We start from the raw sequence: 26410 nt of genomic DNA, 5'->3' as shown, positions 1-26410 counted from the left end.
GTCATGAAAGCAAACAGACAGCCTACAGAATGGGAGAAAATTTTCACATGTTACACATCCGATAAAGGGCTGATAACTAGAATCTATTTAGAACTCAAGAAAATCAGCAAGAAAAAATAAAACAACCCTATCAAAAGTGGGCAAAGGACATGAACATACACTTTTCAAAAGAAGACAGAACAATGGCCAAGAAACATATGAAAAAATGCTCAACATCTGCAATCATCAGGGAAATGTAAATCAAAACCACTATGAGATATCACTTATCTCCAGTGAGAATGGCCTTTATCAAACAGTCTCAAAGCAATAAATGTTGGCATGGATTTGGGGAGATAGGAATACTCATACACTGCTGGTGGGACTGCAAACTAGTGCAACCTCTGTGGAAAGCAATATGGAGATACCGTAAAGAGATACAAGTAGATTTACCATTTGATCCAGCAATCTCATTACTGGCATCTACCCAAAAGAACAAAAGACATTCTATAAAAAAAAATCTGCACTTGAATGTTTATAGCAGCACAATTCACAATTGCAAAGATGTGGAAACAACCGAAGTGCCCATCGATACATGAGTGGATTAATGCAAATGTGGTATATGTATACCATGGAGTACTACTCAGCTATAAGAAACAATGGTGATATAGAACCTCTTGTATTTTCCTGGATACAGCTGGAACCCATTCTACTAAGTAAAGTATCCCAAGAATGGAAAAATAAGGACCACATATACTCACCATCAAAACATGCATTTGAAAGACTGAGGATGTACCTTTACAATAAAAAAAAAAGTATTGTCAGAGAGAAATGTCAGAGATATCAACTGTCAAACTCAGTACTTAAGGAAATCAGACATTCCGTACTTAATAATCTAATAATTATACAACTAACCATAATGCAGAATCAGTGGGAGCCCTGAGCTTGTTTTTCTGCAAGTAGAGAGTCCCATCTGGAGCTGATGGGAAACAGTGACTGATCTTACAGGGGGCGGAGTTCAGGCAGTGATGCCAGTGATGGGAGGTGGCTATAAATACAGATGAAGCTTCTCTTGCTCACCCGCCACTCACGTCCTGCTGTGCGTCCGGGTTCCTAACAGGCCGTGGACCAGTACAGGTCCACAGCCTGGGTGTTGGGGATTTTAGGGGGACAGAAATTACACATGAAATCATAAATCAATACATGGAAGGTGTACACTGGCTTGGCCCCAAAAGGCGGAACACCTAAGAGTGGGAGCTTACAAGCTATAGGTAGGTTGAAAGATTATTTGATTTATAATTGGTTAAAGAAATGAAGCTTTTTCTAGAGGCTTGGAATGCTTTAAGTTAAGATAAGGAAGTCTGCTAACCAGAGAGCAAAAGGAAGGGCATAAAAAAGGGCCTGGTTATGATCTGAGTCTTATTTTATAGTGCCCAGATTGGGACCTCCTTTATGGTTCAGAGGTCATCATGCAACCACTTTGACTGGACAGTTGGGAGTTGCATGACCTGATTACTACACATCCAAGGTGTTCTAGGTCACTTCCAGACTTTATGGTACCTGTGCTGCTTGGCCCATAGGCCAGAGAGTCCTCTGCATTGTTTTGCAGCTGGCACACCAAGTTCTGATTGGAAGATTTGTGGGGTATTCCTTCCTCCCCAGGTATGGCAGTTGCTCAGGAGAGGATTAGGGTGGATCAGAACCAAGATGAGGGCATGGGGCCCACCCTTGTCCTTCTTCCCAGTTGGGGCAATTGCATTAAGGCAATAGCCCCCACTTTTGTCCCTAGGAGACTTGGAATCCCTTGCTATCTATCTAAAGAAAAAACACTTTTTCAAACTGAAAAATATTAAAGTCATTCAAGATATTTCTCCCCTATTGTTATTAGCACTACTTATATCCTATGAGGGATTCAAAGCATGCATTAATATAATAATTGCAACAAATTTCATTCGTCACTAACTATATATTCTTAATTTTTATATATATTAATTTATTAAACCACAAAGTAAACTTATGAGAGTATACTGTTTTTTAAAAAAAATTACTGATGAAGAAAAATAATATTAAAAATATTATTCAAATGCCCTGTTAGGTAGAGGGACCCCTGGCTTTCCTCGGGACAAAAGCAGGCACCCTGCCTTGGTGCTACCTCAAGTAATTGCCACACCTGGAAAAGAAGGACAAGAGCACCTCCACCTGACCCCTGCCTTGGCACTGCTCCACCTTGATCTTGCCCTGAGCAAATGCCACACTTGGGGAAAGGAGAGGAACACTGCCAATCTGTAAAAGAATGCAGGGATTTCCCGAGTTTGTAGGCCAGAGAGCCCAGGCACAATAGGGTCTGGAAAATGACCTAGAGTAGCCCAAGGCTAATTGTTATGTCATTAACCGTCCATCAAAGTGGTTCAATGGTGATGTTTGAACCAGGAGGAGGGGCCCAATCCAGACAATATAAAACAGGACTCCAGACCATAACCAGAACCTCTTCTCATGATAGGGGGCCTGTTAGTGATCTGTGATGAATGTGTCTTGCTCTTGCTTTGTAAACATATCTTGCTCTTCCCAATAAACTTTGTTTCATGTTGGCTCTCCTATTGGTGTGTCTGGTCATTCTTTGGCCAAGAGCACACCAAGAACCAAGAACAGACTGCCAACCTGACATCATTATTCAATATCTGGCCTTTGAGATTTCTTTTTTTTTTTTTCAACTTATTATGGGGGTACAAAAGTTCAGGTTACATATGTTGCTCATGTACCGCCTATCCCCCCAAGTCAGAGCTCCAGGCGTGTCCATTCCCCAAACAGTGCGCATTGCACTCATCATGTAGGTATACACCCATCCCCTCCTTGCACCCCCCCTCCCCGAGTCAGCACCTTCAAGTGTGACCATTCCCCAGACGGTGCGCAACGCACTCATCATGTAGGCATACACTCATCCCCTCCCCCACCCCCACCTCAGTCTGATATGCGATTGGTATCATTCCCAAATGTGCATTTAGGTGATGATCAGGGAAACCAATTTTCTGGTGAGTACATATAATGCTTGTTTTTCCATTCTTGGGATACTTCACTTAATAGAATGGGTTCCAACTCTCTCCAGGAGAACCAAAGAAATGTTGTTTCGCTGTTATTTCTTATAGCTGAGTAATACTCCATGGTATACATATACCATAATTTACTAATCCAATCATGAATTGGATCATTTGGGTTGTTGCCCATCATTGGGCATTTGAGTTGTTTCCACATCTTTGCAATTGTGAATTGTGCTGCTATAAACATTTGGGTACAGGTGTCTTTGTCATAGAATGACTTATGTTCCTTTGGGTAGATGCCCAATAATGGGATTGCTGGATCGAATGGTAGGTCTATTTGAATCTGTTTAAGGTATCTCCATAATGCTTTCCACAGCGGTTGCACTAGTTTGCAGTCCCACCAGCAGTGTATGAGTGTTCCTGTCTCTCCGCATCCACGCCAGCATGTGTTGTTTTGGGACTTTTTGGTAAAGGCTATTCTCACTGGGGTTAAGTGATATCTCATTGTGGTTTTGATTTGCATTTCTCTGATGATTAGGGGTGTTGAGCATTTTTTCATATGTTTGTTAGCCATTCTTATATCTTCTTTTGAAAAATTTCTATTCATGTCGTTTGCCCACTTCTTGATAGGGTTGATTTTTTCTTGCTGATTTTCCTGAGTTCTAAATAGATTCTTGTTATCAGTCCTTTATCTGATGTGTAGTATGCAAAAACTTTTTCCCATTCTGTAGGTGGTCTGTTTATTCTCGTGACTATTTCTTTGGCTGTGCAGAAGCTTTTTAATTTAATCAGGTCCCATTCATTTATTTTTGTTGTTGCTGTGGTTGCCTTAGGGGTCTTCTTCATAAATTCTTTGCTTAGGCCAATGTCTGTAAGACTCTTTCCTACATTTTCTTCTAGAATTCTAATCGTTTCCCACCTAAGGTTTAAGTCTGGTATCCACCGTGATTTGATTTTTGTGAGAGGTGAAAGCCGTAGGTCCTGTTTCAGTCTTTTACATGTGGCTATCCAATTTTCACAGCACCATTTATTGAATAGGGATTCTTGTCCCCAGAATATGTTTTTGTCTGCTTTGTCAAAGATTAGATGTCTATATAAGGATGGTTTTATATTTGGATTTTCTGTTCTGTTTCACTGGTCTGTGTCCCTGCACTTGTGCCAATACCAGGCAGTTTTTAAGAACCACAGCCTTGTAGTATGGTTTGAAGTCTGGCAAATTAATACCTCCCATTTTGTTTTTATTGCTTAAAATTGCTTTTGCTATACAGGGTCTTCTCTGATTCCATACAAAGTGTATAATTATTTTTTCTATATCTGTGAAAAATGATGTTGGTAATTTAATAGGGATTGCATTGAATCTGTAGATCACTTTGGGTAGTATAGACAGTTTAACAATGTTGATTCTTCTGATCCATGAGCATGGTATGGTTTTCCACCTATTTACAAGTTCTGCTATTTCCTTCCACAGTGTTTAATAGTTTTCCCTATAGACGTCCTTTACCTCTTTAGTTAAATATATTCCTAGATATTTTATTTTCTTTGTTGCTATTTTGAAGGGTATTGAGTCTTTAATTTGGTTCTCTGATTGACTGTTATTGGCATATATGAATGCCTCTGATTTGTATGTATTGATTTTGTAACCTGAGACTTTGCTGTATTCGTTAATCAATTCTAGGAGTCTCTGGGTTGAATCCTTGGGGTTTTCCAGATATAACATCATATCATCAGCAAAGAGTGAGAGTTTGATCTCTTCTTTCCCTATTTGGACTCCCTTGATTCTGCTCTCTTGCCTGATAGCTCTCACAAGGACTTCCAATACTATGTTGAAAAGTAATGGGGACAGTGGGCAGCCCTGTCTGGTTCCAGTTCTAAGTGGGAGTGCTTTCAATTTTTCCCCATTCAGTATGATATTTGCTGTGGGTTTGTCATATATGGCTTGTATCATTTTTAGGTAAGTTCCATCTATGCCTATTTTGTTAAGCGTTCTTATCATAAAAGGGTGTTGAATTTTGTCAAATGCTTTTTCTGCATCTATTGAGAGGATCATATGGTTTTTATTTCTTATTGTTTACATTCTTGAATTTTAAATTTCTTTTATCATAAATCAATTGAAAATCACTTATTGGGAAGAAAACAACCAGAGTGCCAATAAAGAAACACACATATGTATCATTACTTTGCTGTACTGGATAATGAAGATGTCCATAGAAACACAAAACTTAAAAAAAAAATGTAACATGTGAAGTTATTCACATTTTACTCTCCAAGTTGTAGTGTGAGAACTACAGAAAGACAGTAAAGAAAATCACTAACAACAAAACCAGACACAGTTAGAATAGCACTTGAAAAGGTTAGGTCACCATAAAATGTCCAAATCACATCATAACCTCACACTCTTACTTCCAAATTATCTTTTCTCAGTGTGATGGAAATAGAAATTCAAACCGCATAACCTTTCATCCAACAACACCATTGCTATGCTACAGAGAAGGCTTAAGTAACTTAATTCTTCTCACAAAACCTGATGTTGATATTTGGCAGCTTCTAATCTGGCTGGGTGCCCTGACATGAATTGCAGATTCTCTGTGCTCCTTTTGAGAGGAATTTGAGGAGGATGAAAGCAGATGCAGACAAACGCAGATGTAGCCCAGAAGCCAAATAGCATGAGGCTCCTCACTACAACAGAAGTGGATTTGGCAGGCTCACGCTGTTTTAAGGAAGAAAGGTAATTTTCTATAAAGTAATTAGATAGTCACTTAACTCAAACAAACCATTGCTGCAGTTTTATTTTGTTTTCGCTAACTTTAGGAAACATCCTTTGAATGTAAGTTAAAATTAAGTGGTTGTTTTGGATGGCGCTGGTTTTGATTGTCATTTCTTTAAGATAATAATGGAACTGTAGGGTTGAAAGTGATATTCCAATTAGAACATACCTTAATCTTCACAACTTAGGTTGGTATTGACCTTTTCAAAACAGACATAACAAAAAGAAAGTCTGTTGATACCTGCTCTGAAAACCTTAAACCTTATTTCCAAGTCACTTGATTTTTCTGGCTATTGCCCTAAGCCTCTTAGGCCTGTGTTGCTTATACTTGACTCCTTGCTCTTATAGGACAGGAGGCTGTCATACCTGTTCCTGAATGTCATTTCATCACCAGTTTTCCTCAAGAGGAGATCTCTTATTACTTGTTGGGTGGGGGTGGAGCGACATTTCTTTTTCACACCCATTTGGAAGCTTTTCAGTGTACATTTTTGGACTTTCAACACCATTTTACTCATTCTGCCTTGGAAAGGTGAAGTTACTTATCTCAAGTTTGTGTGGATAAGCTCTCTTCTTATTCACAGAGAGCAGCTACAGTTAACTGATTTCCTGAATAGTTTATGTTATGCAAGGTCCTATCCCTCCCTGGATATTTGCAGTTTTGAGCAGCGAATTTCAGAGACCTTAAACTTGTTAGATATTCTAAATCATAAAACAAAAATGGTAATTTGGGGAAATGATTAAGGCTACTCCTGTGCACAGGGTATATGGCATTTGGACTTGGATTTTAGTTTGTGGGCAGGATCTTTTAACCTTGGGAGAGCTTATATTTATCCAGGTGATATTTTTACAGGTGAGCATTTGGCTTTTTATTTCTGAGAAAAATACTTGATCCAGCTAAATGGTGACTACAGGGACTTAAGCAAAGTAAGATGCCTGAGCTTTCAGAACAAGTGCTGGGCATCTCTAAGCTTGACAGTCACTCGGGCCTCCGAAAATGCTCCCTAGGGGCCACTTAAGGCACTGCAGTGCTCTGTAATACAGACCTGGTGGGGCTTATCCACCAGTAGAACCCAACCGAGGTCTGATAAGCAAAGGCTGGGGGCTTAGAAAGCAAAAGACATAGAGGCTTCAAGGCTACCCTCTGAAAAGTCTAGATTACTTCTGACCTTACAAACTAACTCCTGTACCTTTAGCTGGTACAGGTAACTTCAGCATGCATGCTTTTACTACTTAGACCACAAGTCCAGCATTTCCTAAGCAGGGATGGATGAAGTAAAGATAAATTTTTTGGCAAAAGAGCATCATACTTCTTTAGAATTCTTTTAGACATCGTCAAATTCTTTGCTGGTTTTATGTCATGTGGCAGCTGAATTCTGTGTGTACTTCAGAGCACCAGGAAAGTTCTAGCTTTAATTTGTTAATGCCAAGCCTACGTGAGTAGAGCTAGATTAGCAGCTAAAACTCATTTTTAAAAAATATTTCCAGACAAGAAGGAAAACACAAATAGGGTATTCTCTGAGTCTTCTGGCTAGTGCAAAGACCCACATGAACTAAAGTTGGTTCTGAATTGGTTAACTTCCTCTAAGAAACATACCCCCTAGGAGGCAGATTTCTTAGGCATAAACAGTTCCATAAGAGGCAGCAGAAGAAATAGACACTACAGTGTGAGACTGGAAATACTAACAAGTGAATGTGAATGCTGGGTGCCTAGAGAGAGCCCAAAGTGAATATAGAACTGGGTTTCAGAACCTGGGACCCAAAGGAGAAATGGAAATTAGGAGATTATGCAAAATGTTAATGTGAGAGTGTTAGGTAGACAAGGAGGGACCTCCAGCCCTCCTGGGAAAAAAGGCAGCTCCGGGAGCAATTGCCACATCTGGGGGAGGGGAGAATGCCCTACCAATCTGTCAATCAGAACTTAGTGCACCAACTGCAAAAGAATGTAGAGGATTCCCTAACCAGCAGGCCAAGCAGCATAGGCACAATAGGGTCTGGAAAATGACCTAGAGTAACCTAAGGCTAATTATCATGTCATTAATTGTCCATCAAAGTGATTCAGTAGTGATATCTGAACCATGAGAAGGGCCCAATCCAGACACTATAAAACAAAGACCCCAGACCATTACCAGAGCCTCTTGTTACAACAGAGGGTCTGGTTTGTCATTTGTGGCAAACAGATCTTGTTCTTCTTGCTTTGTAAACCTATCTTGTCCTTCTCAATAAACTTTGTTTCACTCTTGCCTTGCTTTTGGTGTGTCTGGTCATTTCTCTGCCAAGAGCACACCAAGAACCAAGAATACACAGCTACGACCTGACAGAAGGGCCAATATCAACCTGTTGATGATCAATTTCTTCCTATTGATTCAAATTTCACAGGTCAAATTTTTTCAGAAGGTAAGTAGGGAAGAATGATGTTTGTATTAGTTTGCTAGAGCTGTTGTAACAAAGTAGCACGGGCTGGGTGATTTAAACAATAAGAAAGTCATAGTCCCAGAGGCTCTATGTCTAAGATCAAGATATTGACAAGGCTGATTTCCTCTGAGTCCTCTTTTAGGGATTGTAGATGGTCTTCCCAACTGTATCCAAATTTCCTATTTTTAAAAGGATACTAGTCATATGGATTAAGGCCCACTCAGATCACCTCATTTTACCTTAATAACATCTTTAAAAATCCTATTTCCAAATATAGCCACATTTGGAGTTACTGGAAGGTGGGAGTGCAGCATATACATTCTGGAGAACACAATTCAGCCTACAAGAATGGTGTTTGGAAATGGTTCCTTAAAATCCCAACAACACCGCATTTATCATCCTTGATTCCTGCTTGTCCTTTGTTTCTCTTGGGTTAGTTTCTCAGTCTTAAGAACTCAAATACCTTGTGGAACATAATGATATTTAAAATTTAAAAACAGCCTCAGACTTTAAGACTTCACCCTCCCCTCTCTAAGTGTCTCTGGGCTCTTGGATGATGTCCCTATGGCCGTTCACTTTGTGATGACTGGAGTTTACTTTAGATATGAGTCATCTAGGCTGACTTTTATAGCAGAGACAGCTCATTCCCAGAGAGAATATTTATGTTCTTAGAAGTAGAAAGTGACAGAGGCAGGACCAGGCTGAACTAGCTTTAATGTTAAGACATTATAATTCTAGAATGGTGTTTTCATAAACAACACGATTTTTTTTATCAATTCATAAAGTGTTTTTATGCAATCATACGTGCTAGGTCTCCAACTTACAAAGCAAAGAAAATAAGTCATGTTGACTTTCAAATGATGCTGTATGATTCTTGATCAGTTTTAGGAAGTTTCCTGAGGGCATAATTTTGAACGTTCACTGTGTTCTGCAATAACCGATATTCTGAAATTATACTGTATGAACATTGTTCCAATGCTAAACAAAATATTGAACTTGTCAACTTGTTGAAATAAATTAAAATTCTGAAACGAGATAACTCATGTACAAATTGAAAAACAGGTATTTAGAAATATCTATTTGGTTGGAAACTTTGCTTTCTAAAACCATGTTTTTATCATACATAGCGTTTACTTTCCTTTCAACTTGTCTGCATCTTGTAATATTACTAAGTACTTAATATCCAAGGAGTCACTTTATTTGTGTGCCTTTTCTAATTAATTTATTTAAGATCTACCAAAGGTGAGGCTGCCTTGACATTTGCAATTTATCTGAAGAGATCTAAAATAATGCATTTATCTCTAATGGAAAAAATAAATTGACAAGAAATTTTAAAAAATCTCAAAACAGTAAATTTTGTGCAGCCAGGTACTGGAGTAACAATACCAGTGACATTTAATACAGATGTAAAGATATTCTAGAGAGTTCTTTTCAACATAAGCAATGAAATTATGATTTGATGACACAGACTAAAAATACTGATGATGATGATGATAATGGTGACCCACCGTATTTTGATTCATTGCATTCTCATAAGAAAATGATCAAGTGTTCCCTACTATAGACTTGGTGAAACTTCAAGAGCAAAAAGTTAATAACTTCTCTGAGATAACACTGCTAACAAGTGGCAGACTTCTATACAAAATGATCAAATATAAATATACTTTAATATACAGATGAATACATTCTCCAGTTGCCTTTTTAGATTAATATTTTTGTTTAAGTAAATCATACAAACATAAAAGCATAGAAATCATGTGTGCTGCTCACTGAATTATCAAAAAATAAAGAAATTCGTGAAAAGCCTACATAGCACTAAAAATTGAACACTACCAGCACCTCATCATTACCAATCCCTGCCTCTCAGAAGAAATTACTACTCTGGCATAATTGCCATGTATTATTACCTGATTTTGGACTTTATTTAAATGAAACCATATCAAATGTAGTCTATTTTACTTGGCTTTATTGTTTGTGGAAATTCATCAGTGTTGTTCTATGTAACAAGTGTTGGAATATGTGGGTCCAATTCTGATCTTCCTATTTTGATCAATGGCTTTACTTATCTGTCCTTAAATTAACACTACACAATTTGGTTTACTATAGCTTTTTTTAAAGTTGGTTTTCCTCTCAATATTATTTCTTTCCCCCTTTTTTTTGAGACAGAGTCTTGCTCTGTTTCCTGGGCTAGGAGGCTGTGGCATCAGCCTTGCTCACAGCAACGTCAAACTCCTAGGCTCAAGTGGTCCTCCTGCCTCAGCCTCCTGAGTAGCTGGGACTACAGTACACACCACCACACCTGGCTATTTTTTTTTTTTCCTATTTTTAGTGGAGACAGGGTCTCACTCTTGCTACAGCTGGTCTTAAATTCCTGAGCTCAAGTGATCCTCCAGCTTCGGCCTCCCAGAGTGCTAGGATTACAGGTATGAGCCACCGGGCCTGGCCTGTTGCATTTCAATAGAAATTTTAGAATCAACTATTCAATTTACCCTTACACACACACACACACACACACACACACACCCTGTGGTTATTTTTCATGGAAACTCATTGAAAATATAAGTCAATTTGAGAAAACATATCTTTCCAATGTTAAATCTTTTGATCATAAACACAGTCTATTCTTTCTGTTATTTATATATTTGCAGTTGCTTTCAATACTGCATGTTCTTTTTGTACATAGGTCTTGCGTAGCTTTATTTCTAGGTATTTTGTTTTCACTGTCAATTTGAACAATATGTAATCACAAAATTCACTTTCCAATTGTTTGTCATTTGAATATATGCAAATGAATTTCATTTTTAGATTAACTTGACACCCAAAAAGCCTGCTAAATTATATTTAACTTTAATAGCTTAACTCTAGCATATTTTTTATTTTAAATGTTTATAATAACATTTACAAATATTGAGACCTTTATTTTTTTCCGAAATCCTTACATAATTTTAATTTTTTTTATGTTGTCTAATTGTAGTAGTGAGGAACTCCAGCACAGTGAAAATTGTGGGCATCTTTACATATTCCTGGTGTATAAGTTTCTCATCATCTTATGCTTCTACATTTTTTTTTTGTACTCATTATTGAATTTCAAAAATTTCTTTTTACTCCTAGTAGGCTAAGAGGAATTTGGTGGTTGGTTGTCTTTTTTGTATGTGATTTTAATTATTTGTTTGTTTGTTTTCTAGAACCGAATGTCTAAGACTGGATAATTTATAAAAAAAAGAAATGTATTTGTTACAGGTCTGAAGGCTGGAAAAATCTAAGGTCTAGAGGCTGAATCTGGTCAATTTCTGGTGAGACCCTTGAGTTGCTTCATAATATGGTGGAAGGCTTCACAGGGCAAGAGGGTTAAGCATGTTAGCTCAGATTTTCTTCCTCCTTTTATTAATATAAAGCCACCAATTCCACTTTGGAGATAATTCATTAATCCTTTAATGCATTCATCCATTAACCCATGAATGAATTAATCACCTCTTATAAGCCAAACCTTTTAATACTACCACCTTGGAGATTAAGTTTCAGAGAGGACAAACCTTCAAACCATAGCAGTAGTGTTGGTGGTTGGTTTGGGTTTTTAATTATGGAAATTTGTTGATTTTTGTTTTATCAAATACTTTTTCTGAATCTACTGAAATGATTTTTCTCATCTTGTCATGAGATGAAAGTTTTCCCCTTTGTTCTGTTAATGTGGTGAATTACATTAATTCATTTTTCACTGTTAACTCTATATTGCATTTATAAATTTCATTGGTGATATGTTATTTATTTTATGCATCACTAAATTTGGTGTTCTAATCTTTTGTTTAGGATTTTCACATCTGTATTCATTAGATACTTTAGGCTATAGTTTTCCTTTTTGTAATGTTCTTGTCTGGTTTTTATGTCAGGGTAAAGTAGTTTCAAAACAAGTTTTTCATTTCTTTTCTATCACCTAAAAGCATTCATGGAAATATTAATTTGGATATGTTAATTAGCTTGATTTAATCATTTCACATTATATTCATGTATCAAAATATCATACTGTACCTCACAAATGTATACAAGTAGAATTTGTCAATTAAAAATGTTAATAAAAGTAAATTTTAAATTTTTAAAAAAGTTTGGTAGAATTTACTGATGAAGCCATGGGCTTGCAGTTTATTTATGGTAAAGTGTCAAATTATGAATTCAATTTGTTCAGTACATCAAAGGCAACAGAAATTTTCTTCTTGTTTTCTAGTTTATCCTTAAAGCTCAGGAATTACAACATTCCAATACAGAATACCCAGAGTTCTTTGTTTCTTAGAACTATTTCTGAGTTCTTAGCTCCCAGGGTAGCAGGAACACAATAGAAGAAACACTGGCATGAAGAAGCTGGCACATATTCACATAACGTATTTTCTCAGGTTGTTGATGGAGATTATAAAATGGATATTTCACTAATCAAGTTAAAAACAAAGAAAATTAAAAACTTCCATATGAATCTTCTTACTTTTACATTAACTCTCATCTCATGCCATTATGGCTGTTTTACTATTTTTATAAAGTTAAAGAGAGAGTGTATGAACATATGAAAAAATTTTTTTCAACCTTGTTAAAGGGATATAATCTAAACATATGCTAATAAATTTGGTGAGGAAATAAATCGGAAAATCTTTATTTGGGTCTGAGTGGTTTGGGCTTATTTATCTTATTGTATATTCAGTTTTCAAGTTTATACTTGAAATCAATTATAAATTTATAATTATAGTTAAAACATTGTGGCATCTTTGTGATGTCCAATTATTTAAATATTATCATATCTCACCACAAGATTACATTTTGGAAAAAATCATAAAAGTCAGTATTTTGTTATTATTCTATCAGTGAACATATTTAATGTACACTGGAAAATATAAAATTTATTTGAGATAGGATTACTGTAATTAATAATTTTTTCAGTGTTTTTCCTTAGTATAACATACAAATTTACCTAATACTAATTATTCAGCTGTAATCTTAAAATTATTTAGAATATTTTCACTTTTGATTATAGAAAGTATTTACCAATATTTGTTAATTACCAGCATGCAATAATTATGAGCTATTTTGCTAATAACAAAAATTAGTGTTTTAAATCAATGATAATAATTTAGATAGAAGTAAGGACTATATAGATATTCATTTAATAACAAACAATAACATCAAATGTAACCTTGTTTATTAAATTACATTTAATTTTTCCTTAAAACACATGCTACAAAACCAGCCAAATACTATATGTGGCATCTATTATATCATTAGTGTCAACACTAAATGACATCACTATAGATGACATAAAATGTTGCCTAGTTGTTTTCTGGTATTAAAAGGAATCAAGCTTGCAGGGAATTTAGAGATACAGAAATGTAAGTGTGACTCTCTATTCAAAGATTTAATAACACTATTAATAATCTAAGTAAATGTTATAAGCATTATAGTATGTCATAAATTCTTTAAAAATGTTTTCTAGTTCTTACTAAAAATGTTTTTAAATAGCTATCAATGTTTTTTAAAATATATTGTATATTTCCATATCAATAATAGATGATATATTTATAGAAAATTCAGTGATTACTGGAAGATTAACAGTTTGGTAGAAATAGTTTAGCCTAGTCACACAGATAACAATTCAATGCATTAATCTTAATCAATTCAATTTTGTAATCTAGAATAAAGTTATTTTTTAATGTAGACGTGTTAAGTCTTAAACTCAATTTGGGTGATATCAACCTAATGGTCAGTTTCCTGTTTTCTACTGATTTTTTTTTTTTTACAAGAATTCTCACAGCATCTTTATGTGTAATAGCCTAATCTAGAAATAACATAAATGTCTCTTAACAGATGAATGAATAAATAAGGCATAATATATCCATACATTGGGACACTATTCAGCAATAAAAAGGAATGAGCACCTGATACATGCAACAACATAGATGAATCTAAAAATAATTATACTGAGTGAAAGAAACTAGGCCAAAAAAAAGGCACATACTGTTTGATCTATTAATATAAAATTCTAGGAAATGCAAACTAATGTACAGTGACAGAAAGTGGATCACTGGTTGCCTGGGAATGGGTATAGGAAAAAGCAGAACAAAGCACTTACAATGGGATATGGAAGAGTAAGATGAATTTTGGAAGGATGGATATGTTTATTATTTTGATTGTGGTAATGGATTCACAGGTTTATACCTACATCAAAGCTTACCCAATTGTACTCTTTTTTATCATTATTTCAAAATATTGAGGGGGTACAGGTGTTTTCGGTTAAATGGATTGGTTTTGTTATGCTTCAGCCATGGCTATAAGTGTGCCCATAACCCAGATAGCGTTCATTGTATCCATTCAGTAGGATTTTGCTGATTCCCTCCTCCCCCCTCCCCATGCTTGATTTCAACTGAGTTTTACTTCCTTCTGTGCACATGTTACTCATCAGTTAGTTCCAATTTAATAGTGAGAACATGTGGTGTTTGTTTTTTCATTCTTTAGATACTTCACTTAGGATAAGGTCTCCAGTTTCATCCAAATTGTTGCAAAGGGCCTTAATTCATCCTTCTTCATGGCTGAGTAGTATTCCATTATATATATATATATGTATATATATATATATCACATTTTGTTAATCCACTCATGAATTGATGGGAAATTTCTATTCATATTTTAACTGCTTTCTCTTCCAGTGGGCCTGACGGAACCTTACATAGATTCCTGATTCCTGCCATATTATTCCTTGGGCAAGTCAACACAACAGCCAAATCTACATGAACAAATTCTCAACAAATTTAGGACTTTTTCCGTTGCAAATGTCATTAGTTTACCTTTGGTTGAATCTGGAACACCTGGAATATATGTATTTATTTTGCTCGGTTAAAACAATAAGAAACAATGGTTGTCTCTGAATCAAAGTGGATAAATAAAAGAAAAATATTATACTTCTTTTCTTTTTTATCCTCTTGTATTCAAGACCAAAATAAGTTCATACATGAAGCTCATGAAATGACAAAAAAATTTTGTAGAAATAAGGTGTCCAGAGATGAGAACAAGTCTCTTAGAAAAGAAAACAAGTCACTCTGGGAAGAAAACAAAGCTCTTCAACAAGAAAACAAAGCTTTCGGAATGAGCAATCAGTTAATCCGGGAAAGTAATCAGTTACTGCGACAGCAAAATCAGGTCCTCTGGGAGTATAAAAGTGTGGTTTTCGAGAGTCAAAAAGCATTTGGGAAAAAAATCAATGCCTTGAACACTGAAAGAATGTCTTACTGGAAACAGAATCGAGCCCTGGAGGCTCAGATCAAGGCTGCCTGGGAGCAGGAAAAAGCCTTCCAGAATGAGACAAAAGCTCTTCATGAAGAAATACAATCTCTCCATGAACAGATCAAGGCCCTACAACACCAGGAGGCAGCAATCAGAATGGAGGAACAGGCCCTGATGAAGGAGGGAATAGCTCTAGAGATGGAAGAACAGGCTCTGTGGAAGGAGGAAGAGGCCCTTCGTGAGGAGAGCAAGGCTCTCAGACAAGAAAACATTGCTCTTCAAGAGGAGGAAATTGCCCTGAGAGAAGAGGAAAAAGTCCTTGAGGAGTGGAATAACCTTCTTCAGGATAAAGACAACACAACATGTTTGCTGGGAAGATGCACAGCAATGAAATAGAAGAGACGTGTGACTTGAAGATGTAACCAAAAACTATGAAGATCATTGACATTCCAGAAAAGAAAAACAAAATATTCTGAAGGTGAAAAACCATTGTTGGAGTTGGAATCAAAAGCCTGGTAATTTACAGCACTCAATATTTGGTCCTGGAAACTAAATAAAGTCCTGAAAAGTAAAAAAACAGAAAAGCTAAAAACCTTTTTTTTAGATTTACTTAAATTTTAGACTACTATTGGTGGTAAATATTATTTTAAAAGGCAAAAGATATATCAATCAAAATGTGACCTTCAATGTGCAATTTGGGTTAGCCCTTTTATAAGAAAATAAGAGCTAAATAGAAACATTTGTTTGAAACTTATTAGAATTATGAACTATATAGTGGTATATAAAGTTTTGCCTATTTGGTTCATATGTATTATACTGAAGAATATCTCTTCTGCCTCTTCTTTATGCTTCCTCCAATAATCTAGTTTAGGAGGTCTTTAAACTGGCAAGGAAAATTTAAAATGTGACAGTATGAAAATTATTGATGAGGGTTCACAGGTTTTCCAACTTTCTTTTTATTTTTTCTTGTTTATTGACCTCCTTCTTTTGCTTACTGGGGGTGAGGGAAACCATTCTATCTCATAAATGTATTAAAGATAGAGAAAAAGTGAGTGAGAGAACAAAGGTGTCCAAAATTAGAATAGATATTTTGGAGTTTGGAATGTGAAACTGTGGACATAAATTAGTTTATGTTCAATGGAAATTGGGAGAAAATGGATTTTTCAGAAGTTTTCATGTTGATAATTGATCTTATTGAATGCCCTTTTTAAAAAGTAATTCTATAAAAACTGAGTCACATAGATCATAGATTTATTAGAACTACATATACAGTTTCAAAACAATACATCATAAATTGCTAGAGGCCTGGTACAGTACCTTATTTTTCATCACATTTAATTTTGAGTACTTAATACAGGGTGAATTTGTAATGGGTTTTATTGAATATAACAGAAGTCATATCTCATCCCAGTCTTTTTCTAGTGTTGGGGATGGGCAAATCAGAAAAGTATAGCAAGAGAACAATTTTTTTTTTCCCCTAGGAGCTTCCACATCTGCAAAAAGTCAACAGACATTCATTGGGCTTCACAGGGCACCACTAATTAGAACTCCACTAAGCAACACAGATAAATTTAAGGATATAAAGTAAAAGGAGACCTGTCCTTTGATTTTAAGAATTCCAACACCTATAAAGGAAGATAAATATATAAACATTATTACTTTATTTGTTAAGAGAGCATGTTCGTCTGGTAGTTTAATGACCACTGGTCCACCATATATAGCCACCATTTAAATAAAACAATTTGGCCTTGGAGAAGATTAAAAAGCTTAATTTGTAGACATGTGCTTGACAGACTTGTAGTCCAATTGGGACAGTCAGGAATTGCCAAACCTTTATCATTGTTCCTAATTCAAAACATATGGAAGAAGCCTGGAGTCAGGAGAATCACCAACTTTAATGTTGTAGGAATTTATGGATATGCCACTCTCTACACCTTAATTTTGATATGTTACTGTTACAAAAAAAAAGGTCATTGCTCTTGAAATTTTCTGCTGTAGATTTTAGAAGAAATAAACCATTTTGCTCTTTGGTGGTGAGGTCAGAAAGAGTAGTGGCTTTGGCATAGGTATAGTTATCACTGATGCCTTTGTCATTATTACATCATAAAGGAGCAGTAATTTAGGTTGAACTGAAAGTATAGGACATACTGATCAGAATGTTGAGCTCTTTGAATTCGCATGTGAAGCTTAGGATCAGCACTACTATAAATATATTATCTTTATAGCACATTCTTCAAGTGAGAAATTATGTAATTAAGGAATAGCTTAAAACAACTTAATGTAGATGTAATTGATTATGATGTCTATGTTCTTTCATCTTCACAGACGAATCAAAATTTTCTTTAAAATCTTCTAGTTACCATCACATTTATGAAACATTGTCTAGAGAACTATAGTTTACATTCCACATAATAAGTTGTATACATTTAAGTCTATGTTAAAAAGTTTTCATATGTATTGCTAAATAGATAGGAATCTTAAAATATTTCATTAAAAAGAAGTATTTTGAATGAAAAAATGGAGGCCTTAATGCTCACAACGCAAGAATTTTACTGTATATCACTTTGTTTCTTTGTTGTTCATTTCCAGAGCTTTATTAAGTGACTTTATAATAGTTTATATAGTTAGGTTTCTAGATAGACAGTATCCTGAAGTGAGAAGAGTGTCCATGGTAGCTCTCCAGCCCCCACCCCTGCCAAATCAATTAATCCTATTTAACAAATATTTTTATTCTCTTTTAATTATAATACATTCATCAGTAATCCAGAGTACATAAAACTGAGCAAGACACTTTCTCTAGAAGAGTTTGTTTCATATGGAAGATAAGAAACAACATAAATAACCATAACACAAGGCAAAGGACAATGTATAAATAAGTAAAAAAATACACATCATGAAGATTATATATGTTTTTATATCCAATTGAAGATAAGGAAATACTTTTTTGTAGTCTGGGCCTTAGTAAATGAAGAAGGAAAGAAGAGAAAAAAATAAAATAGACAAAGTCAGGACAATATTATTCAATGTATTATAGGGTTGACTAATGTTAGGAGAAAAAGATGATAGGCCTCAAAAAAATATGTTGGGGGCATATTTGGGAAATCTTCAGTCTTTGAACTTATTTCCATAGACAAATCAATACAAATTGAAAGTTGTCTTAATAATGAGATAGCTTTATGTAACTTAGGCAATATTACCAAGGAGAAATATATTCTCTGAACTCCTCCCCCATTATTATTTCTTTGATTTTCACATTCATTCATTTATTTAAATGCTGCTACTCATTATGACCTATATGTCAGATGCTGGCTGGTTCTGGATATTCACTGGGGATCAAAAAATAAAAATCCTCTTACCCCATGGTTTCCAGAAAGAGTGGTCACATGAAGGTCACCCACATGCTGAATGCACCCATCAGGATTGCCCTTCCTCCAAACCAACAAACAATTTTTGACTTCAGAAGGGAATAGTTACATGAGCGCTACAAATATAATCTTAGTGTCATCTCTAAAATTATCTTCCTTTAAGAGACCAAAAGGTCTAAACCCATTTACTAAGCTCCATTTATTTAAGACCAGAAGTCCCAGGATTCCAGATCCATCCTTCTTCACCTTTATTTGTACTCCATTATGCTCTATATATCCTCTCATTTGCCCCAAATCCACATCTTTTTCCACTCTTATGAAAGATTTTATTAAACCCTCTACATCTTCAACATATTTTCTGCAAGTTCCTTTTGGTCTTTGTAAGCTACATACATCTCAATGATACTGCCCTCTTAGTATGCCTCTCAAGTGAAGGATTTTAGGCACCAGCAAAAGATGGAGGTGGTAGATTTTCCCATTTATCACTGCATTTTCAAAACTTTTAGCCTGTTTCTTCCTACAAAAGTTTCAGTTTCAATGACTTACATGATATTAAACTATATCACTTTCTATCTTATATGCTATTTCATATTCTCACTTCTACTTCAGTCTCCTTTACTGTATCTACAGTACAGTATCTACAATGAAACCTTTGGAATCTGGATCATAGCATTCCTCTTTACCTCTCCTGCTTTCACATTTCTTTATGACTTCAAACTGCACATGGATGATCAGTCCAGAAATATATCACTTAGATTCATTGACCTTCTTGTCTCCAAAAAATGTTTCCTCCTATCACGTCAGCTTTCATCCCTGGTCATATATTTGTGCTTGGAAGAGCAGTGGCTCAGAAATCTGAACCGTCCCAGTTTCTGAACATGCATCATACACTTCCAATTTCTCTACTTACCTAACTCAAGTAGAAATCCAACTCAATAGCTCCACCAGCACTATTTCATTACTGTCAACCTTCATGTTCACACATCTTTCATTATTCAGCTTAGATACTGGTTCATTATAATACTCTTGAAAATGTTCTTTACCTTTTTCACTCACTTTCCATTGTCCTGACCTGAAAAATGTCCCACCCTGATTCCTTGTAACAATGTACTTTTCCTTGCTTATACCAGACCAACTGAACATGGCCAGAGCTATTGCTATTATTAACACAGACGTAGCATTATATACTACAGCTATCTAAACATTTACATATATTAACTAATTTCTTATTTATAAAAAAAAATAAGTACTGTTAGTATCTTCATTTTACTGATGAGAAAAAAGAAGCACAAGAACATCTGATCTTCTCAAAATTACAAAGATGGTTTATTTCAGAGATGGAATCTAAATTCACATGGTCGGGCTATGGACTCTGTTTTCTTATCCTGTAGAATATTTTGCCTCTACACAAAATACTGGGTAATAATATTATACAATAACCCAAAACATGAATGAAGATTCAAAACTTCCTAGCAACGTACACTTCTTTCTGTTTCCAGTGTAGATAGATTTTTAGCTTCTCCTTTCTCTACTATCTGTTATAGCCCTCACATCTCTCACTACCAGATGATAAACCGCCTTCATAGGTACACGAGAAAATGTGTGTTCTCAAGAACTTTGATATTATCCCTCTACCACAAATACAATCGTACCTACTCTGTGCACATAATGCCTACCTCCTTTCCTAACAAAAGCAAACTACATTTATCAAAGATTAATCCATCTATATCTACTCAGATTTTCATCCAGTCTTTTCTTCTCGAGGAATTTATTCTGAGCTGCATTCTTTAAAATTTAACCCTTTCAAAAATGAGATCCAACCTTTTAATTTTCATTATTCTCGTGGATATAAAGAGGTATCTCACTGTGATTTTAGTCTGTATCTTCCTGATGACTGATGATGTTGAGCATATTTTCACATGTATATTGATCATTAACATATCTTCGCTTGCAAAGTATCTTTCAATTATTTTGTCCATTTCTTATTGATGGTTTGTTTTTATTGTTATTGTTTATTGAGTTTTAAAAGTTCTTTATATATTCTGGACAAAGGCCCTTTGAGAGTTATATGTTTCACGGATATTTTCTCAAATATGTGGCCTTTTTATTTCCCAACAGCGAGACGTGAAGAAAAGAATGTTTTGAACATAAAGTCCAAAAAATATTACCATTTTTAAATTTAAGACATATTATATTCATGTCTACTGTTTTATTAGCAAAAGTGTTCCCATTTTGAATCATACATTTTTGCTCAGGAAATATGGTTTCATAGTAACAGCATTCAACAAGAGTTTAAAATCAAGTTTTTCTTGCATATGTATCAACTGTGTGACCCAAAACAAGTAATTTATCTTCACTGAGCTGCAGTTTTATCAACACTAAGTTAGGAATATTAATAACTAATATTCATTTATCTAGGCTTATGATAAGAGTTTTATAAATATTATTTTATTTAACTCTAAAATTATGCCCTGTAATTAAGTATGGTTATAATTCATATTTTTTTTCAGGGAATGAAATTAAAGCTTTAAAGTGGGTAAATCATTTGATAAAATGTAATAGCACGTAGCTACAATGCAGCAAATAAGAGACTCACATTCAGAGGCTAACATTATAGCTCCTAGTGACTTCACAAAGGTCTCTTGGAATTGTTATGTATGATAATGCGTGAAAGTGCCTTGAACTCTGTAAAGTTTTATATTTTTCTCACTTATTTGGTAACTATGCTTTAGACTTCATCATATTTCTATACCACTTCAATTAAACTCCAACTGTTTGTCACCAACCTATTAAACCATAATTCTCTGGCTAGTGTAGAGGGGCATTGCCTCTAGGGAATGCTAAAGCTTATGTATATATTATCTCATATGGGAACTATAAATGAAAATGTATCTTTTCTAAAGGAGAAACACATAATCAAGAGGGGTTTACAGAAAATGAATTCTGGATATATTCCAGAGATAGTCTTCTAGAGCTGAGTAAATGTTATTTGTATCATTTTTATGGTATAATAAGCTCTCCAGTTCACTCCAGTCTCTATAATATATCTTACCTTAGTTCTGGACTATGCCCTTAAAAACATTTTTTCTTACACCAACCTGTAGATATTTCCATAGCCAGAAAATAAGCTATATGGACAGCTTTATGATTTGAAGAAAGTAAGACTAGATAATCAAAGACTAAGTACAATGCAGAAGCCTGTTCATGAAGCCTGCTTGCAATCAGTTCAGGGAGATGATTGGACACATCTCTTTCCAACTCTACATTCCTGACATCATATTAGCAGCTTGAACTTTGTTTACTCCAGATTAGGACTGTTTTTTTTTAAGAGCTGGTGTTAAACATTTCCAGTCAAATACAGAACTTGAAAACTACATAAAGAAAATAATGAAATCTAGATATTTCACTGTTTTATAATCCTTGAATATTGTCCAATTAATTTCAGATATTCACAGCATCAGGTAAGTATATTTCAATAAAATTTTTATAAGACATTGATCAATAATTTCTTGACCACAATTTACATTATAAGCAAGAAAAACAAAGGAATAATTGAAATAAGGAAGCAAGCCATTTTTCCTCTAAACATATTTTTTATTATTTTATATTATTAACATGTACTTTAATATATCTACATTACTTAAGAAACATGCTAATATTTTACCATCCTTGCTTAAAAATAGAATTATTAATAGTATATGATTTTGTGTATGGAGAAGGAAAACATGACAGTAGCTGGAAAATAACATAAACTCAAGAAAGAATTGAGAATAATAGATTGCCAGTTATTTTACATTCAGAATACCATAAGTTATATTCAGGGACTCTAATAGGCCAGACGGTAATCCTGAGAAAATGGCTCATTAGGGTTCTCCAAAGGGAAATCACTGTGTCGTTAGAGAAGCAAGGAAAATATTAGCGCTGTCTGAAATTACAGATTTTGTGCTGAAGGAATTGTGATAAACTAAATTAAATTCTAAGTGAAAAGCCAAAAACATAATAGACTAATCAAAGAAGAAAGTGTTTCTGGTTGGTTATTTTTCTAAATCAAAATTATAATCATCATGATAATTCATATAATTTTGATATTCATGTTATTAATATCTCTGAAAAAATCACTAAGGAATAAGAGTTTTACTCAACAATATTAAAGTGGAATATATGACACTACCTGTGATTCTGCTCCAACTTTTAATTTTTGAACTCTAGCATCTCAAGATATATCTCTGAGGAAGTGAAATGACATCTACTTAGATGATTTCATTCCCCATACACAAAAGCATATTAATTCTATTTTTAAAATTTGAATCACTGAAACCCATAATGCCATAACAAATGTAACCTAAAGGACTTCTCTAAACCTGTTCCATGAGTATTAGGGGTTCAACTTTTCAAGTTTGATAAGTTACAGGAAAAATTTATTTTGTCACCATTTCTTGTGTTCACTTCAATTGCTTTCTTGCACTGAATCTCGGCTCAATCACCTTACTTGCTTTGACCAAGGGGATGTGAGCAGTCCACGGAAGCAGAACCTCAAAGACATTGTCTATTTCCATATTCTCACTGCTATCTCTACTATTGCCCTCAGGGCATTCCTGGGTTCACTTGCTTTAGGTGGAACACATGATGAGCAGATTTAATTTCCACCAGTCATCCTGTTGGAGGCCAACAGCTGTCTGACCACAGACATGTGCATGAGTACAGCCTAGACCAGAAAAACAATAAAGAAAAGCCAAGTCTAGATCACCAATCCCCAGTCCTTTGAGCCAAATAAATGCTTAACGATTTTAGACACTAATGCTGGGTTTGCTACACAATATGATTGAGGCGATAAGGATAATAAATATCTGATGGATCAAATTATTTGTCTTCTTTTTCTATTATTATTTCATATTTGTTTGAAAAGTCTAAATTTTTTTTGAAATGTCCAGGCATTTTCAGTTAAACAATGAAATATTGCTTTGTTTTGTACATTTATAGCACTAATAAATCTATTTACAGTTATAAATTAATTACTTTACATAAATACATTTCATTAAATTATTAATAAAGTATCAGTAACTAAGAGGTCCAGTGATAATTAATTCTGTTTAAAACATTAATAAGTTGTTAATTTTATGCATACACAATCATGTAAACATAATCATGCTATTACTAAATGGTAGAAATTCAATATAATGTATATTAATTACTTCATACTGAAGATAAGATGATACATATACATTACTAGTTGCTTTCATATGACAAAAATGAAATGCAAGTGCTTTAAATTATAGCAAAAGTAGAGAAAATACATTTAAATTTTACTGCATTTGGATTACACTGAGGAAAAATTCTGACAAATATAATCTAAAAGATGATCTTCAAGCTCATTTGACATAAATTGAAAAGAGTCACTATAATCTTAGAAAATTGAGTTATTATAGACTGGTTTCTTTTTTTTCTGATAGAGATAGTTATTGCTATATCATTGATAATATAACCCTTTTTTGTTGGCTTCTACAACAGCATCTAGTCATATGCTCCACTGTTCTTGAACCAGTCCTGACCAAGGTAAGCATTACAGTGGTGTACTTTCAAATTAAGTTCACAGATTTAAATGTTAGAGTTTACCACAATCTCCATGTTTTCAAATCCTCTTCACTGATAACATATCCAAAAATTTGGTTTTCCAGGGACAAGCCTACATACACCCTTCCATACAGTACAAGAATAGAGTTCAGAATTAGACTCAGGTCTAAACATGCATGCAAATTTATTAAATGGTATGTCATTTCATACATTAGTCACCTAATTGCCTGATATACCTAATATAATCACCTAATATACCTAAGTAAAATTAGGTATATTCTCTACTTCTCACCATCACTACCACCAAAGCACAACATGTTTTTATATGGGTATGTGTAATATCTTTAAATCTATATCTATATCCAACTGTATTAGTTTTCTTGTGCTGCCACAACAAAGTAACGAAGACTTGGTAGGTTATACACCAAATTTTGTCCTTCATAGTTCTGGAGGCTAGAAATCCAAGATCAAGTTGTCAGCAGGTTTTTCCAAAGCTTCCCTCCTTGGCTTGTAGATGACCATGTTCTGTGTCTTCACATAGTCTTCTTCCCTTTGTGTTTGTCCATGTTCTAATCTCTTCTGCCTCACATGAGAACATAAGTCATATTGGATCAGGGCTTACCCATATGACCTCATTTTATGTTAATTACCTCTTTAAAGGTCCTATTCTAAGTACATTCTGAGGTACTTGTCATCAGAACTTCAACATATGAATTTTGGAGAGACATGATTCAGCCAATAGCACCATAGTAAGGTATACTACTCTCTCTCTCTCTCTCTCTCTCTCTTCAGGATCTGTCAGTTTATAATATAACAAATAAAAGTTATGCCATCATAAAGAATAAAGTCTAGAATCTATAGAGAAAAAGGTTTACATATTTTTAATTTAAAATTAAAGAAAAAGGAAAAAAAAAACCTCTCCATGGCAAAATTTACTATTAGCAAACTGGATAACACAAAGATTCAGAGAGAAAAATTGCAATACATCTACCATTAAATAAGTTAATAATTACTCTTCCAAAAAGCTTTTAAAATTAACATGAAGAAGACAACGATTCTTATAGAAAGGATATGATGGAGATGCAATAGAGCAGAAATACAAAAGGAAAATAAACACTTCGGAAGGTTTCCATTCTTAACAAGCCACAGCAGCCTGTGCTTGCTGTCCTTCTTGAATACTGTATCTAACACTACTGAGAGTCTTTAAGTCAAGGTCAGCTTCTCCGGTCAGGTTAGATTTTTTTCAAGCACATTTCATTTAGTAGAGGTAGATGAGGTGCTGACCTCTTCTTTTTTCCATCTGGTCCTGAGGGTCTAAACCTCTATAGCTTTTCTCCTGGTTTTCTTAAGGTGGTTGATAGTACTACCAGAGGAGGAAACCCTCACTTGGCAGGAGGTTACTCTGGGCAATGGGAACTCACTGCCTGTTGCCATTTTTCTTGTCCCCCTCAGATGTCAGTAAGAGTAGTGTCAGTGACCTGTGTGAATGTACCAAGAAGAGAGCAAAGTGGGTATTCAAGCTCCCAACTTCCTGCAGGACGCCTGCACATCTCTGGGATATAGGCAGTCAGTCCTATGAAGAGTGTTCCTGAATCAGCTGTGAGCTGTCAGGTTTTTAACTATTTGGGGGATTGATCTGTAATTTTGTTGAGGTTCACTCTTAAATATCTGCCACAGCCACAATATCGAATGATAAAACTGAGTTATTTTGTTAGGAAGTCATACAGTTCCTTTACATCCACATCTTTCTGTGATTTTAATCCTTCTGAATAATGTAAATATTCTAGAAAATACACAAAAATCTCAGGTCTGTCCCTTGACATTAATAATAACTGTATTCTTTATCTCCAATGGAATTATGCCCCTGTAAATACGTTTTCCAAATTGTTTCATGCCCTACCTATACTGAAAGATCATATAATGTAAGCCTTTTAGGGCTGGATTTTAGAAAACTTTTTAGCCTACTTGGTGTGGGATTTATATGCTAATACCCAATATCATCCCTAAAGTTTTGTTATTTTCAAATTTCATAT

The sequence above is a fragment of the Eulemur rufifrons genome, chromosome 4 (assembly GCF_041146395.1).
Source record: "Eulemur rufifrons isolate Redbay chromosome 4, OSU_ERuf_1, whole genome shotgun sequence".
Classification (NCBI taxonomy): domain Eukaryota; kingdom Metazoa; phylum Chordata; class Mammalia; order Primates; family Lemuridae; genus Eulemur; species Eulemur rufifrons.
This window is presented reverse-complemented; position numbering follows the sequence as displayed.